General features: G+C 41.9%; 1 long non-coding RNA gene across 1 annotated transcript; it reads left to right on the forward strand.

Moving 5' to 3' along the window:
- The first annotated feature begins 1,062 nt into the window (after nucleotides 1-1,062).
- Nucleotides 1,063-6,158, forward strand: LOC134295609 (uncharacterized). The gene is made up of 2 exons (XR_010002238.1): nucleotides 1,063-3,031; nucleotides 5,057-6,158. It is a non-coding gene; the product is annotated as an uncharacterized LOC134295609 (long non-coding RNA).
- The last annotated feature ends 2,030 nt before the right edge of the window (nucleotides 6,159-8,188 follow it).

An 8,188-nucleotide genomic window follows, 5' to 3' on the forward strand; every position in this document is an offset into this window, starting at 1 on the left:
TTCTTAACTATGAGTCATTTGTAAGTTGGATGTTTGCAACTTGGAGACTTACCATACATGGTTGTTGTATATATTCCAGGCTGTATGGCCATATTCCAGAAGTATTCTCTCCTGACGTTTTGCCCACATCTATGGCAGGCATCCTCAGAGGTTATGAGGCATACCATACATGGTTTGAAGCATACACAGTTAATTGGCACCAATGGGGATAGGTAGATGCTGAATAAATATACTGTTGGGGGGTGTAGAAATAAATAAATAGAAGCTTTACCACAGTTTCTGAATTACAATAAACCCTGCAGTATAATCAAATGTCACTCAGGCTTGTGTAACAAGTAACAGTATCTTTACTTCAGTTCAAAAGTTCAAACAGGGCAACAATATATATAGCAGTCTTTCTGAATTCACACAGAGAACAGAAGGAATATACAGTCCCTTTAAACAGCCTTTAAATATGCCTCATTTGCCTTATAAATAATCAAACTTCAGAGAATATGGCAGCCATTTCCTCCCTGACCATTTTCAGTCAGCTGCTCTCCTCCCTCTCCGAGATGAAAGTGGCAATTAAAACCGTTTGTCTTAGCACTAAGCTAGAGACAGCAGCCAATCGGAATTCTGGCTCCTGGCTGGCTCAGCCTATCAGCTGTCGACACATGCTCTTTCCAGTCAGCTCACTACATCATGGTGCCTCTTTTACAAATCCTCACATATTCAAGTTATTGGTTGTTTGGATTTCCTATTAAAAGTAGGAGCAACCCACACTATACCATACCATAAAATCTATTTTGCACTTGATACTCATATTAAAATATTAAATTAAATTAAAGCAAATTCAGACAAACAAAACAAAAGTAATATAAGATAATTTTACGTTTTAACTGTATGATAAAAACAGCTTTAAAAGTATTATTTCATCAGGTTGTTGTATGTATTCCGGGCTGTATGGCCATGTTCCAGGACCTGATAGAACATGGCCATACAGCCCAGAATACATACAACAACCCTGTGATCCCGGCCATGAAAGCCTTTGACAACATATTATTTCATCCCTTTTTGCTGGTTGCTTGAGAATTCCAGCTGCTTGCGTTCCAGTTAACCGAGATACTATATGAGCCTGGCAACAAGTGTGCAACCTAATTAAGCTTACTACAAGAGACAGTTTCCAATCCATCCATCCTCCCCTGTATAATGATGCGGAGGAAGCATAGAGTTTCCATCCCTCTTTATCAGCTCCTTTGTGTGCGCCAGGCATTTTAAACACAGCGTGGGACAAGCGTATGTTGAATGATTGATCTGTTTGTTGTACCTACATCTGGCTCTTTCCATTGTATGGCTGCCTATTTTGGAACGTCTGCTCTCGCCCACTCCTGAGCTTCCAGCAAGAAGCTCTCAGCCAGCAAAACACAGGGATCCATTTCATTCAATTGCAAGGTTCAACTGGCTGAAAGCAATGGAGAGGAGCAGGAGGTTTATATTACGGGATTCTCCTCCATTGTCTCGTCTTCCTCTGCCGTCTCCCTCTTAATCGTCAACCCTTAATTAGTACAAGTGATTATTGTGTGTTGGGATGTTTACTCAATATGTCTAGTAGGGCACAGGGAATGATTCATTCTCTATAAAACCTGAAGATCCCCTTTGCAAAAGAACAGTGTAATTTTGCACGTTGGGTACATCCTTATATCCCACTGCATAATGGGTTTACAGTGGTAATACATCATTTTAAATTAGTACATCATGCAACTATTATACAAACCTTGGAAGACAGTCACACTTGGCCACAAATGATCGCCTATAGCAGTGGTTCTCAACCTTCCTAATGCCACAACCCCTTAATACAGTTCCTCATGTTGTGGTGACCCCCAACCATAAAATATTTTTGTTGCTACTTCATAACACTCCTCTTGCTACTATTATGAATCGTAATGTAAATATCTGATATGCAGGATGTATTTGTATTTACTGGAACAGATTTGGCACAAATACCTGATATGTCCAAATTTGAATAGTGGTGGGGTTGAGAAGGGGAATGATTTTGTCATTTGGAAGTTATAGTTGCCTTCAGTCTTCAATCACCTTCAATCAACAAGCATCAATCACCTTCAATCACCTTCAATCAACAAGCATCCAGAACTCCAACAACGATGGAATTGAACCAAACTTGGCATACAGAACTCCCATGACCAACAGAAAATACTGCGCAGGTTTGGTGGGCATTGACCTTGAGTTTTGGAGTTGTAGTACACCTACATCCAGAGATCACTGTGGAAGCAAACAATGATGAATCTGGATCAAACTTGGCACAAATACTCAATATGCCCAAATTTGAAAAATGGTGGAGTTTGTGGAAAACAGACCTTGACATTTGTAATTTCTGGGACCCCCTTGAACCACACCAATGATAAAATTGGGCCAAACTTCCCACACAGAACCCCCATGATCAACAGAAAATACTAGTATTTGACGATCCCTCTGACACCCTCCTTGTGACCCGCCAAGATCCCGAACCCCAGGTTGAGAAATGCTGGTCTAAAGTAATAAACCTTTATTGTGTAGGCTAGATTCTGTTTTTAAAGGGGTCAATTCCAGGACATTTTTGTTGCCCTCATGAAAGAAAAAAATGGAGAACAGTTCTCCCCAGTATACTGCTGCTATTACAACAACAACTACTACTACTACTACTACTACGACTACTAATACTACTACTAATAATAATAATAATCTCCCACAGTTGTCCACTCTATTCTAGGCCTAGCATCATGCTGAGTTTCTTTTCTTTGCCATTTATTCTAACCATAATTTCTGACCTTCTAGACTACAAGGGAGGGAACGAACCGATTCCCCGTCTATGTCAATTTCACATTTGTTCATAACAACATCTGTGTCTACACAGCCAAAATAATCTGGACTCGGTTGCTACAGACAGCCTGCATGATACATAGCTGGATTTGCAGCACAATCGCTCCATCCAGACTTTACTCCACGTCAAGGGAGCACGGGATTTACTCTGCAGATTCTTAGAAAACGCTTTCAGGTAATCTCTAGAAGATTCAAAATGCTTTTGTTTCCTACTGCAAGGCTTAGCTGACTTGGCAGTTTCATTTCACATGTGTATATTGTTAGTTTTTGAATGAAATGCTTGCTCAAACACATTGAACTACTCTTCTTTTTTATGATGTAGAGACCTAAACATTTTTTTCATGCTGTGGCACCAACATTTCTGCGAGGGAAGTCATGCCCAAGAATGCATCAATTTTTGTTAACAGAGGCAATTGTGGCCGATAGTGGCACAAAACTGGAAAAACTGCTAATAACTCTGGGGCTCGGGCAACTGCCTCCTGAAGTCCTCGTAGCAGAGTGGTTCAAGAAGTAGTTTGTCTTGTAGATCAGAGCTGATCTGGTTCAACCAAAGTTACGGAATAGAGTGAAGCAGCCACAATCTCAATGACAAACCCCCTCCTGAATTTGTTGAAGCAAGGGTCAATGATGGTCTGCCAACCGCCTTTGGAAGCTGCTGCTGTGTGAGTTTCCAGAAGTAGTTGGAAAGGGGAAACACTGTTGCTCCATCTCTCCTGAAAACCCAGGAAGGGCAGTGAAGCAGCAGGGACCCACCAACTGTCTCCTGAAGTCCATGCAGCATCCAGTTTTCAGAGGTGGTTTTCAAGGTAGGGCATTCTGGTTCCATTTTGTCCTAATCATAGAATCATAAAGTTGGAAGAGACCATCTAGTCCAACCTCCTGCCTTGCAGTGTAGAATATGCTACCGTCTGTGAAAGTCTTTAAACAGAGACTGATGGCCATCTGTTGGAAGTGTATTACTGCATGGCGGGAGAGTGGACTGGATGACCCTTGGGGGTTTCTCCCAGTTCTATGATTTATTTATTTATTTGTTCATTCAAGCTGCTATCCCAAAACTACTTACTAAAGAAGATAGATTACTGTCCTGTTTTGTCTTTCAAGAACAGCCTTAAAACACTGTGGTAAGTAAATGAAAACTGCTTTACTTCAGCAAAACATAAAGAACAGCACACTCAGTGGAATAATGCAAAAGAAAGCAAAGAAGTCTTAGGGCAAACACAGTTCTTAATCTCTGATAAATTCCCAAATCAAATAGCAGTCTTGCTTCAGACAAAGCAACAGCAATAAATCCTTAGGAGCAGTTTTCCAGATGCAGACTCGAAGCAGGCACAAGGGGAGTGAAGGCATTAGAGTCAGTTTGTTACCAGCAAAAGCTGATTGCACCCGCTTCTGCTTTATAGCCCTGAGTCCCCTCACAGCTGCTAGGGCAGTTCCCAATTACTCAGCTGCATTTCTGGCAGCTATTCTAGCTGAACAAAGTCTCTGCTCTGTTTTCTTTCACCTTTCCTGAAATGTGGGTACTTGCAAAATCTCCTCCTCAGATTCCAACTGCCCCTCTGATTCACGAATACTTTCCTGCTCCCCTTCCTCTTCTGAAAAAGAGGAATCACTAACAATTACACTCAACATAGTGCAAGTTAGTATCTTTTCATTGTTATATGCTTTCAAGTTGACTCCTGTCATATATTTGTGTGTCATTGCCTTCCTCTGAGGCTAGAAGAGTATAGCTTGCCCAAGGTCACCCAATGGATTTCCAAAGCTAAGTATGGATTTAAATCCATGCCTCCCAGAGACCTAGTCCAGTTCTATAATCATTATGGCACAGAGGCTTCTTGCTAAGCATATTTCATGGAATCACGGAGTTGGAAGAGACCACAAGGCCCTTTCAGCCCAACACCTTCAATGTAGAAAAATACAATCAAAGCATCCCCAACAGATGGCCATCCAGCCTCTGTTTAAGAGCCTCCAGAGAAGGAGGCTACACCACATTCCACGGCAGAGAGATCCACTGTTGAACAGCTCTCACAGTCAGGAAATTCTTCCTAATGTTCAGGTGAAATCTCCTTTCCTGTTATTTGAATCCACTGCTCTGAGTCCTAATTTCCAGGGCAGAAAAAACAATCCTGCACCCTCTTCCTTATGACATCCTTTCAGATATAAAAATGGCAATCATGTCTCCTCTTAACCTTCTCTTCTGCAGGGTAAATATCCCCAGTTCCAGAAGATATCAGGTCTGAGGCACAAATGGATGTTGGAAGTCAGATCGAAATGGAGCCATTGTCCACTGCAAGGAAATGCTGCCAACTACTGGATGCATAGCTCCACGCCAACGTCTCAGCTTCTCCTTGATTAATGAGCATTTCTCAGAAAGCCAGCAAAATCTCCCTTTGGCGATACCTCTACAATACTGTAGGGATGTCTACACCTCCTGGAATTTGCTGCGAAGTGCTTGCTTCAGGTTCAATCACTGGAACTTGCAAAGGCTACTGAGAGTTGCTTGCTTCAGCTGCTGGTACTTTCATCTGCTCGTTTTCTGCACTTTCCAAGCAGGGCACGGCAGGTTGCTGGGAGTTGCTCACTTTCATCTCAGTCACTGGTACTCCCATCTGCTCTTTCTCCTTGCTGTCCAAACAGGGCATGACGCTTCTCCCCTGAAGATCCAGAGAAGGACAAAGAGAAGTGATGGCCTGCCCATGCAGTGGTTTGGTTCCAGAAGTGGTTGGCAGGAGAGAGAAAGCACTGTTGCTGCATATCCCCTGAAGACTCAGGGATCAAAGAGCAGCAATGGTCCACCAACTGTTTTCTAAAGCCATGCATTGGCTAGCTTGCAGAGGTGGTTAGCAAGGGAAAGCAATGGTCCACTAATTATCTCCTGAAGCCCATGTAGTCTCTGGCTTCCACAGGTGGTGGGTGAAGGAGAGTCCTTTTGCTCCACACAGCACACATTCAAACAGCAGTTTGGGCCTCATGTTTGGTTGACAACAACCATTGAGATCTATGGTGTTCCCTGTTCCTGAAGCTCAAGGCATGAACATGCGCATGGTAGCCTTAGTCTTCATGGGGAAAGAATGGCAAGCCTGCAAATAATGAAATCCGCAAATGCCAAACCTGTGAATGTGGAGGGCCAGCTGTACATATAGCATTTCTATAGATCTACCATGAGATTGGACACTTTTGCTGAATGGCAGGTTTAAAAAAGCCCGAAAGGAATGCACATGCCATGTATATGAAAGAAACAAAGAGATATGCATGCACCTTATGTAACCTAATTATGATAACAATTAAAATTGCTTTTAATTGAATGAATGAAATTGCTTTTAATTCCAGCGTTTTAATATGAGAACCTGTTTACATCTATTATATTATGCTGACATTTATTTCTGTATTGTTCATCATGTTGGGTGAAAGGCAACTTCGCGCCCCAGTTTTGGCAGAAAGTGAAGATATAAATGAAATAAATGATAAGAACTCACAACTTTTAATACATGGATTGAAGCCTGCAAAATATCAAAATGATTTTCCAGCTCTGTTCTCCATACTTTTCTCTTTTAGTTACAGTTTAGTTTGAACAGATGCCTGATCAAGATATTGATTAAAAAACGTATCAGAATTCTGATTAGCTATCATATCAAGTCATAGAGATACAGTGACCAGCATCCTATTAGAGACATCAGTATTCCTGCCCTATGGTGTCCCTAAAGTGAACTGATCATGGGGATTTCTTGGTTTGTTTAGAGGAGTTTGCCATGACTTCCCGTGAGGCTGAGATAATGTCACGTTTCCAAAGCCACACAGTGGGTTTTCATGGTGGGATTTGAACTCTGGACTTCCAAAGACCTAGATGCTTATGACTTTGCTCTGTTATACAGTCAGCCCTCCACATTTGCTGGGTTTAGGGCATAGGGTCTCTTGTGAAAGTGAAAAACCATGAATGAAGAAATAGCTATTGTTTTACCTGAGAGAACACCTCCTTAGGAATTTCTAGGTTCTCCAGCACGACTGGAGGAAGTTGAACATAGAGTCTCTCTAGGACCTAGAGACAATATTTCATCCGCAAAAGTAAAACCTGCAAATGTGTGGGATCTTTGCAACTATTCTGCTCTAGGATCTTGACCAATGAGGCTAAGTGCGATGCAAAGGGACGTCAATGGAAGCCTGGAAAAAAACATGCAAATAATTTTTGGAATGTGCCATAGAAAGGGCTGTTCTGATAAGCTCTGGCCAAGTGGAGGGAATGTGTTTGAGAAGCGAAATGTTTCCTTTGCATAAAGCACTCTTTCTTCCAGCCTCACACTATAGCTCCCAATCAGAAGTGAAAAGAGAACTCAGTCTGCTTCTCCCTAACAGTCTCATTCCAACCTCAGAGGAAACATCCCTCACCCTTTTAGTCAATTTATCTTATTTAGGATCAAAAAAGGTATTGGGGGCAAGGAGGGACAGCCAAGGTCTTTTGGCACCTACTTTGGGCAATTCTTAAACTTTGGGTTTCTGCTGTAATAAGGACGAAATGAAACACACTATATAAATATTATTATTGTCTAAATACAGGATGAAAGTGTGTGTCGATACAAACCAAGAGACACATATTCACTTGGCGCTTTCACAGAAAATAAATACTAGAAATGCAGTTCGGCTGCTGTCTTGAACACACTATGGATTGATAAACAGTTTGAGTGTGAATGTGTCATTCAGTTTCTCTGAAAGAATGACTGAATTGTGGTAAAGTGTGAGTATGATCTGATGTCCCCCCTGTTGTAGCCACAAACCATAGTATAACCCATATTTGCAGGAGATATACATTACTGAATTTATTGGGGGAAACAGGAAATGGTAGATAATACCGAAGCCTGTTAGTGTTGGAAGAGACCCCAAGGGCCATCCAGTCCAACCCTGTTCTGCATGAAGGAATATACAAGCAAAGCAAACGAAAATAGGCCAATATACATCTCAAGCACATGCAAATCTCACTGCATGCCTGTACATGAGATGCATATGCTTATGGCAGCACATGCACAATTTTGCTTCTCTGATTTTGAACCCAGTGAGGACAATGGGTTGGAATCTGTTGGTGAGACTCAACTAGAGTAGGCCCATTGAATCCATCCTTCAAGGCTGAGGCTACACATTCAATTAATCCAATGGTTCTACTCAACCTGAACCAATAATAGGATGTAGGTCTTGAGTAATGGACAACAGCGTCCAACAGGTAAGACACCAACAGGATCCTCTGGACAAAGAATCCTGGCAATATCATTCCCAAACTCTGATCCCGAGACAATCACAGTAGTGCCTAGTGGTTACAGGCATGGGCAAACTTCGCCCCTCCAGGTGT

Source organism: Anolis carolinensis, chromosome 1, assembly GCF_035594765.1.
Source record: "Anolis carolinensis isolate JA03-04 chromosome 1, rAnoCar3.1.pri, whole genome shotgun sequence".
Taxonomy (NCBI): Eukaryota; Metazoa; Chordata; class Lepidosauria; order Squamata; family Dactyloidae; genus Anolis; species Anolis carolinensis.